Raw genomic sequence first — 6,277 nt, 5'->3', positions numbered from 1 at the left:
TTCTTTATTAGTGTTATTTTGTCATTTTAGTTTTTTGGAGGTTGCTGACTACATGGGGAGCTCTGCAGTAGGTGCTTTTGACCTGGGATGTTTCAGAGTGCGGTCCCTCCTACCTTGACGCAAGGTGCACTGGCACCAGTCGCACTGCCCTAAAGCTGCCACAGGTGCCCCAACATCCGTTGTTCTCTAGCCAGCAGGCGTGTCACCAGTCTCCAAAGTATCAGGGCACCATGTTTCCAGGACACAGATTTTGATGGCCCACTGAAGTCTGGGAATTGTAGTCTTGTTTTGCTTCAGTTCAACTAGCTCACCTGTTACCTATGATTTGCAAGGGTAAAGTTCACAACCGGAAACCAGCGTCTCGAGAGTCTGGAAGGTGATTGCTGGCACTCTAGAAATCAATCAATCACGTGTTTGTTAAGTGCTACTACTCACCCATGAGGGTCTCAAGGCGCTGGGGGAGGTTGGCTTTGCAGGTTCCAGTCCATCAAGGAGGGGGTCTGTCGAAGAGCCAGGTTTTGAGGTTTCTTGTGAAGATGGGGAGAGATGTTGTCTGTCTGAGGTGGAGAAGGAGGGCATTCCAGGCTCTGGCCACGAGGAAGGAGAAGGAGCAGCCGCCTAATCTGGTCTTTCTGGTGAGGGGGACCACGGCGTAGGAGAGCTGGGCTGATCGCAGGGTGCTTTGGGGTACGTGGAATTTGAGTCGGCTTTTCAGGTATGCTGGTCCTGTGTCGTGGAGGACCTTGTGAGCGTGGGTGAGCATCTTGAAGGTGACTCTAGCTTTGATGGGGAGCCAGTGGAGTGTGCGCATCTGCTGGCAGATGTGGCAGTGTCTTGACAGGTTGAGGACCAGGCTTGCGGCGGCGTTGTGGATGTTCTGTAGCTTGTGTGTTGGGTTTTTGTTTATTCCGGCGTAGAGTGCGTTGCCGTAGTCGAGTCTGCTGGTGACCAGGGCATGAGTGACGGTCTTTCTGTGTTCGAGGGGGATCCATTTGAAGGTCTTGCGTAGGAGGCGGAGGGTGTGTAAGTAGGAGGACGAGATGGCATTGATCTGGCGGTCTATTTTGAGTTCAGAGTCCAGGATGATTCCTAGGTTGCGTGCGTGGTCCGTGGGGGTGGACGGATTTCCGAGGGCGGGGGGCCACCAGGTGTCGTTCCAGGCATCAGGGTGTGGGCCCATGATCAGTACTTCTGTGTTGTTGGTGTTTAGTTGAAGGCAGCTGTTTTTCATCCATTTGGCGACGGATTCCATGCCTTCTTGAAAATTGTGTCTGGTGGTGTTGAGTTCGTTGGATAGGGAGAGGACGAGTTGGGTGTTATCTGTGTATGACACAATGTTGATACCGTATAAATGACAATTATTTTAAACATTGTGTGTTGAGAACATGTAGGAAGGTGGCAACCCTCTGGCATGGTGCCTAAGCACTATGTAACAGGAACACTGGCATTATGTGTAAATGGAATTCCAAATGATGTGGCGGGGATGACTGGAGTATGCAGCAATGAAATATGCGGTGGAATACAGCGCATTGTGTGGCAATATCATTTAACTATTTTTGTCATTTTAACCCACAATAAAGCTGTCTGAGCAAAGGTTTCGCCTCAACTTTTTTACAAGAAAAGGGAAATAGCACTTCTCTTTCTTTCAGCGCTTATGGATCTGTCCTTCCTCTCCCTTTGCACCACAGGACACGTACACATGGGCACAGGCCCCACCCAGCGATGCCACTTGCAGAAGCGGTATTTTCTGGATATGCCACTCATGTGCTGTGGAGCTCGGGGAGGAGAGACGCTCGCACCGTGGGCTCTGATGAGGCTCGGTGCTCCCTGCCCCACGCTCACACATGGTCGTAGTGGGCAGACCCCAGCCTGTGCACGCAATAGAACTGGCAAGCCCGCTTCCCCCAAGCGCAGACGGTAGTAGGCAGAGAGACTGAGCCTTGCTTCTGGTACCCAACCCGCTCCCTCATCAAAGCAAGGTGAGAGAAAGACTTTCTGTAGAGATTTAAAATTAAATGTGTCAACATGGGCATGCAAACAAATTGTTTCATGAAACTTATTTGAAACTGACTTGCGAAATGTTGAAGCCTCAATCTTAGCACATAAATGGCATTAGATTGTTGTACAAAAGTGATTTGATACGCTGTTGGGACAGGAGAAGCAGAGATGCTACGGTTGTCTTATGATATTTGTATAGCATAGTTCTGAGGTTAGTATGACATTGTAAACGATTTGAAGGAGGCCTTTTGTCATAGGGCCAAATTACTGAGTTATATTCGTTTCTGCTCTGGAAAGGTTACTTATTGGTCTGTTTACCCAAAGACTTCCCTTTGCTCATGACCCCTGCCCTGTGAACCCCACCCACCATTGAACATTCCCACATCACCCCAGAACCACCCTTGAACTGATATTGTATCATATGACTTAAAAACGTATGCAGTGAGACTGGCTGGTGCAGGGCGTTCATGAATGTCCTGGTGATGCATGTATCTACATGGCTAAGAGCAGATCTCAGGTTACTGTATAAGGAACAGTTTGCTTGTGGGGCAGAAGGAGCTTTAAACATCTACAAATGTGTGTTATGAATCTATGTATATCTTTAAAATGATTGTATTTATAAATACTTTCTCTCATTCGCACAAGCTACCGATCCTCATCCAAAATACTTACAATATATTCGATACAACACTTACAGCCATCTATTAACCATACCACATAATTCCAAAACACAAAAATACTGCACACCCCACACAATTCCACAACTAACAATCACAACAAAAACCACAAAATACCACTACAGACAACATACATCCACTCCACCAGAACCCAATCAACATACGTAAGGATTATCATTTACAATAGCAAGAAGACCGAATGCATTGCAAATGCTTGTTGTTGGTTATTGCTATATTTGGGCGTTAAACTGGTACTAATGAGGTGCAACCACAGATTGACTGTTTCTCGGGAGAACATTTATGGTCGTCAATTCTAGGGACTACCAGGTTCTAGAAATTTTTTGTTGGGAGGGGGTCCTTATGCCTAAAGAATTTTGATTGGGGGAGGGTCTCGGCATCAAAAAGTTTGAAGACCACACTGTTTTAGACTCACTTTGAGGTGTGACGTGAAACTTTGTCCAATCTGCTGCTGTCTGTGAGCAGAGACATCCAGGTAGTACCGCTTCTGAGCAGAGACACCCGCAGTGTGAGCCCTGAAGGGTCTCTCTGACACATCCCTCATGCCCCCAGGGACATGCATGTGATTATAGGAGCGGATACCCCTCGCCCCCAGGCTTTCGGTTACCACCCCAGAGATGTTCACCTTCACGCTCTGCTGATTTTGCAGAGGAAGCACGTGCTCTCCACCCCATGATTTCTGGAAGTGAACCCTACTCGTTCCCCAGCAGGGTGGAGCAGACTGCGTGACGTGGGTGCCCTTGTAGGGCTGGTGGCAGGGGCAGGCGGGCACATCTTCCAGACTGCACCGTCAGGCTCCAGTTCAGCACTCACAAGGACCCCTCGTCTCCACGTCACCAGGTGAGAGCCCCCCACTTCTCGGACAGATATCCAGACAGGGGTGTTGCCATGGCCTGGCTGGCACCTCCAGCAGTGGGCGGGGCTACTGTCCGTAGTGTGTGCAGGTGTTTGTAGGGATGAGTCTTTGTGGTTGGTGATGACAGGCGATGCCACTGCTCCAGTCTTGTGAAAACAGCTTCTGTGACGCTGGTGATGTTCGCTGTACCACTGTATGTGCCAGGGATTCTGACCTGCGTTTGGCATAGGCAGGCAGTCTGTGCCAGGGCTCCTTGATCCTGGGAGGACAGAAGACTGGAGTTGGCACTGGTAACTGTACCTAGCTGTCTGTTAAAGGGTCCCCATGGTTCTGTGAGGGCAGAGCCAGGGGATTATTCATGTAGCCAGAAATGCCAGGCTCTCCATGCCAGGGCTCATTGACCACCGCAAGAGTAGGAACTTGGAGTTCGCACTGGTAGCTGTACCGATCTGTCTGTTCCAAGGGTCCCATGGTTCTGTGAGGGCAGAGAACTAAGTGCCAGGCGGTCCGTGCCAGGGTTCATGACCTCATGAGTGCAGAGCCTGGAGTTGGCACAGGTAGCTGTACCGATCTGTCTGTTCCAAGGGTCCCATGGTTCTGTGAGGGCAGGGCCCAGGGATTATTCCTGTAGCCAGAAGTGCCAGGCTGTCTATGCCAGGTCTCATTGACCCCCGCAAGGGTAGGAACTTTGAGTTGGCACTGGTAGATGTACCCGGGTGTCTGTTCAAGGGTCTGCATGGTTCTGTGAGGGCAGACCCCAGGGATTATTCATGTAGCAGGAAGTGCCAGGCTGTCTATGCCAGGTCTCATTGACCCCCGCAAGGGTAGGAACTTGGAGTTCGCACTGGTAGCTGCACCGATCTGTCTTTTCCAAGGGTCCCATAGATCTGTGAGGGCAGAGCCCTAAGTGCCAGACGGTCCATGCCAGGGTTCATGACCTCGTGAGTGCAGAGCCTGGAGTTGGCACTGGTAGCTGTACCGATTTGTCTGTTCCAAGGGTCCCACAGTTCTGTGAGGGCAGAGCCCTAAGTGCCAGACGGTCCATGCCAGGGTTCATGACCCCGTGAGGGCAGAGCCTGGAGCTGACCCTGGTAGATGCACCCATTTGTCTGTTCCAAGGGTCCCATGGCTCTGTGAGGGCAGACTCCAGGGATTATTCATGAAGCCAGAAGTGCCAGGCTGTCTATGCCAGGTCTCATTGATCCCCGCAAGGGTAGGAACTTGGAGTTGGCACTAGTAGATGTACCCGTGTGTCGGTTCAAGGGTCCCCATGGTTCTGTAAGGGCAGAGCCCAGGGATTATTCATGTAGCCAGAAGTGCCAGGCTGTCTATGCCAGGTCTCATTGACCCCCGCAAGGGTAGGAACTTGGAGTTCGCACTGGTAGCGGTACCGATCTGTCTTTTCCAAGGGTCCCATAGTTCTGTGAGGGCAGAGCCCTAAGTGCCAGGCGGTCCATGCCAGGGTTCATGACCTCGTGAGTGCAGAGCCTGGAGTTGGCACTGGTAGCTGTACCGATCTGTCTGTTCCAAGGGTCCCATGGTTCTGTGATTGCAGAGCCCTAAGTGCCAGGCGGTCAGTGCCAGGGTTCATGACCCCGTGAGGGCAGAGCCTGGAGCTGACCCTGGTAGATGCACCCATTTGTCTGTTCCAAGGGTCCCATGGCTCTGTGAGGGCAGAGCCCGGGGATTATTCATATAGCTAAAAGTGCCAGGCTGTCTGTGCCAGGGCTCATTGACCCCCACGAGGGTAGGAACTTGAAGTTGGCACTGGTAGATGTACCAGGGATCCTGCGGTTCTGTGGGGGCAGAGCTCTGGAGGCTGGAACAGGCAGAGCTCTCTGCCCCAAGGCGTATTGTGTCTGGGGAAGTAGGGCCGTTCGGATTGCCAGGATCCCCTGATACTGTGAGCGGGCAGGACTTGAGTGGCAGTGGTGGCTGTGCCCATAGAGAGCTCTTTCGATGATTCTAGCTGGGGTTCCCGGCTCTCTGGCCAGGGGGCGAGGGAAGGCTGGGTGTTAGTGTAGATCACTAATACCTGGCATCGGTTGGTGTGCCCACCTTCTTGTTGGTAGGTCAGATGTCTTGACCTTGGCTTTAGTAGGTGTGCCCACCATGGTGTCATTAGTGCTAATTTCTGGTACCTGGCGTTGGTATGCGAGTCCAGCCTGGTGCCATTAGTGCAGATCGCGCGCACCATCATGGCGTCATTAGGGCAGATCGCTTGTACTTGACATCGGTAGACGTGCCCAGCTTGGTGTCATTAGGGCAGATTGCTCGTACCACCTTGGTGTCATTAGGGTAGATCACTTGTACCACCTTGGTGCCATTTCAGTGTCGTTAGGGCAGATTGCATGTACCACCTTGGTGTCGTTAGGGCAGATCACTTGTACCACCTTGGTGCCATGTCAGTGTTGTTAGGGCAGATTGCTCATACCACCTTGGTGTCGTTAGGGCGGATGCTTCGATAAAGGGAAACACTGGGATGCTGCATTTAAACAGCCGCAATATCCAAGAGTTGAGACCCCCAGATCAATCTTCCAGTTTAGAGGCAGTTTTAGGCCCCTGTAACCAAGACAGGCCCGTTTGCTGCACAGAAGCAGAGATGTGATGAAAAACAAAGTTTTCAGCAGAAATAAGACGGGTCCAGGGTTGGCTCCTCCTTTGAGCGGAGGAGCGTCACCCCACAAAGAAAAGCCCCAGGCCAGAGCTGAAAAAGAAAATGGTAATA

The 6,277-nt window shown here is 51.4% G+C and overlaps 1 protein-coding gene across 2 annotated transcripts in view; it reads left to right on the top strand.

Annotated features, from left to right (window-relative positions):
• The first annotated feature begins 1,695 nt into the window (after nucleotides 1-1,695).
• LOC146782967 (cornifelin homolog) overlaps nucleotides 1,696-6,277 on the top strand; it is a 48,856-nt gene continuing 44,274 nt past the window's right edge. Inside the window, exon 1 of one of the 2 annotated variants that reach the window (XM_085639590.1) lies at nucleotides 1,696-1,979. The gene's annotated coding sequence lies outside the window, so the exon portion shown is untranslated. Of the gene's footprint in view, nucleotides 1,980-3,405; nucleotides 3,534-6,277 lie in introns of those variants that run through there. The other variant, XM_085639591.1, reaches the window with a different exon arrangement.

This window comes from Triturus cristatus, chromosome 12, assembly GCF_964204655.1.
Source record: "Triturus cristatus chromosome 12, aTriCri1.1, whole genome shotgun sequence".
NCBI lineage: Eukaryota > Metazoa > Chordata > Amphibia > Caudata > Salamandridae > Triturus > Triturus cristatus.
The sequence above is the reverse complement of the archived record's forward strand: the minus strand, read 5'-3'. Positions and strand labels throughout refer to the sequence as shown.